Here is a 3293-nt window from a genome sequence, read left to right as displayed (position 1 = left end):
AAATTTATTGGTAATTAATTTAAATATCTATTTTTTTAATGTAATTTTGTTAATTGAAAAGTTAACTAGCTAATTGTTTAATGTCAATTTTAAATCTTATGTATATATAAAAGAAGTTGATATAAATTAATTGATTTTAAATCATCAAACAATGTTTTTAATTTTAAAAAATAACTATAATTATAGATTAAAACTAGAAGTACAAGGGTACAAGATTGTTTAATTGAAAAAAAAACTTATTTTATTATTAATTAATTAATTAATATTTTTTAAAGACTAATTAATACTTTTAATAAATATTTTGTGATGTCAATATATGTTTACCAATGATAAGAGATTCAAGGAAATATGATTATTGTCATCCATATTTTTTTAAAAAGGATTATGATTTTTCATATTAATTCATAATAACATAATAAATTATTATATTAGTATTATCATTGATAGAATTAATTGTATATGTTAATTATAAATTTAATTTAAACTTTATAGAAATTAAATAAATTCAATAATATAAAAAAAAAAGTAAAACAAATAAAATGAAAAGAAAAAAAAGTAAGAGAGAGAAACCATTGGAAATGTAGAAAATCCATCTATTTGGTGATTATAAAAAACCTCTATGTATTTGAATATAAAATACCTTATAATAAGATATTTACATTTCTAAGGTTAAAAAATTATAACAGACACGGTGATAAAATATCATTCTTCATTCCTCTCTTATTCCATTAATGAAACGGCCCTAAGAACTCAAACTTTTATCTTGGTGTAAACCTCAATGACCTAAGGGTAAAATGGGAATTTAAAGCCTAGGGCAGCCCGAAACAGAATCAAAGATTTCAGGGCCATGTCCTAGAGAGAGAGAGGAAGAGGGGCCTGCTCTGCCTAGGCATTGGAAAAACAATAATAAAAGAAAAAAAACACCACCAAGCCTGTAATAAGGGCGGGCACTTCGTACATTGTGAAAACTTTTAGGGCAGTGGCTTTTTCGTAATTAACCACTTTATCCAATCCCCCAAACGCGGGGCTTAGGACTATATTATTATATTATTGGAGGGTAGCATCAAAAGGGGCGACCATTACCAAACTCAGTTTCAGCTCCAACAGTGAGGGTATAACCGACTTTTCATACACCAGTGAATTAAAATTTCCCCTTTTTTACTGCGTCATTAATTACCTTGGTCGGTGAAAATATGAAGTTAAGGTGCAGGTTAGTTTATGTTACCGAGGTAAACTTGGTGGGATTGTTTTGGGAACGGAGGAAAACAAAAGAAAATAATAATTATATATATATTTAACAAATTTCACATGCCACAGAGAGAGAAATTTTAGGGCACAGTGAACGATTTGGGCGTGTTTCTAAATTGCTTAAGTTTCATTTTTATTAATTTTAGGGAATAATAATCTCTTCGTCTTTTAATTTTTATTTGGCCCATAAATTTTAAAATATTATATATTTCATCTTGAGTATTATATTAATTTAGTTTCTAAATTTCAAATTGTTACAATTTCATTCTTATAATTTGAATTGTTTCAATTTGGTCTATGAATTTCAAGATTTTACATTTTTAATCTCAATTTTTCATTAAATACTTAGATCATTTCAATTTTTATCAATTAATTAAAAATGATTAGAAGTGAAAATTTAAATTTAATTTTAAAATGATAAAAATAGTAAAACTTAACTAATTATAATTTTGTTAACGATTTTTAATTTATTAACATAAATTAACTTTAAAAGATCAAAAGTGAATATTTAATGAAAATTTGAAGGTAAAAGTATAAACCTCAAGACATAGGGACTAAATTGAAGCAAAAATTCAAATGTCAAAGGGAAAGTTGTATCATTTTGAAACTTAGAGTCTAAATTAAAACCAAACTTAAAATTTAAGGACTAAATGTGTAACTTTTGAAACCTAGAGAATAAATAGAAATTATACCCAAAACCTAGGATCAAAAAGGTATTTGTCCTTAGTTTTAATAATTAAAAATTACTTTTAATCCATGAACTCTCTTGAAAGTAACAATTTAGTCCATAAACTTTGGTTTGTAACGATACAGTATTTGTACTTTCAATTTTATAACAATTTGGTCCTCGAACTTTAGTATGTAAAATTTAGTCCTTGTACTTTCAAAATTGTAACAATTTAGTCCCTCACATAAAAAAATTAAATCAAAATTTGATGTCAATTTTTTAATATTATATAATGTAGATTTTATATTTTGCAAAAATATTGAGTCTTCAATAAATTTAACGGTTTATTTATGCATGAAATCCCATTGAATCTTACCATTAATTTATACAATAGAGACTAAATTGTTTCAACTTTTAAAGTAAATAGACTAGATTGTTCCAAATTTTAAAGTATAGAGACTAAATTGTTACATGGTTAAGTTAAAGGACTAGATTGTTACAAAGTATGAGGATTAAATTGTTATAAACCAAAATTTAGCAACCAAATCACTACTTCTATAAAAGTTGAGGTACTAAAAGTGATGTTTAACCTACATTCAAATATTCAATTTTAGCTTCTCTCCATTCAATAAATCTTAAATTTCAGTTTGTTTATTATTGATTTTTTTTTTTAGTTTTTTTTTTCATCAATTAAGTTTAAATTTAAAAACATTAACACACTAGAAGAATTTTAGGCTTTAATGTCGGTTGGAAAAAGTGAAATCGGATGTATAATGTCAGTTTAAAAAATGGATCTTTAATGTCGGTTTTAAACCAACATTGAAGATGGGCTTTAATGTCAGTTTTAAACCAACATTAAAGGTCTAATTATTTTTTTTCTTATTTTATTAAAAAATTAAACGCGCCCCAACCTCTTTTCCATTTCTCTTACCCGATTCCAAAATTAAAACACTAGAATGCACGCAGGCCGAAAATCCATTTCTCTTTTACCCAAACCCTAACCGATCTCCTTCACTGTGCGAATCATCTGTCCATCCCTAGTTGTCCGTTGGTCTCCGTCAGTCTCCATCAAGTTTGTCGTCCGTTGTCCTTTAGTCTCCAACTGTCGATCTCCATCGCGTGTTCAGATCTGTAGCCGTGGGTACAAATCTGCCAGTGGGTCGTTGATCATCGGTCGTCTCTGCCAGGTCATCTCTACTGCCCGTCCGTCGGTCTCCGTTAGTATGATCTTTTCTTATATCCATTTTTTTCAACTTGTGATATATTATTCTCACTTCTGATATGGTGTGTTGGGAACGTATTTAATGAAGTGCAAAATCTTCATGTTAATTGATATAGCAAAGTTTTTATCAATCTATGGAGATCTTCCTTATTTATA

This window comes from Benincasa hispida, chromosome 4 (genome assembly GCF_027475165.1).
Source record: "Benincasa hispida cultivar pf3 chromosome 4, pf3_genome.v1.1, whole genome shotgun sequence".
Lineage (NCBI taxonomy): Eukaryota > Viridiplantae > Streptophyta > Magnoliopsida > Cucurbitales > Cucurbitaceae > Benincasa > Benincasa hispida.
This window is presented reverse-complemented; position numbering follows the sequence as displayed.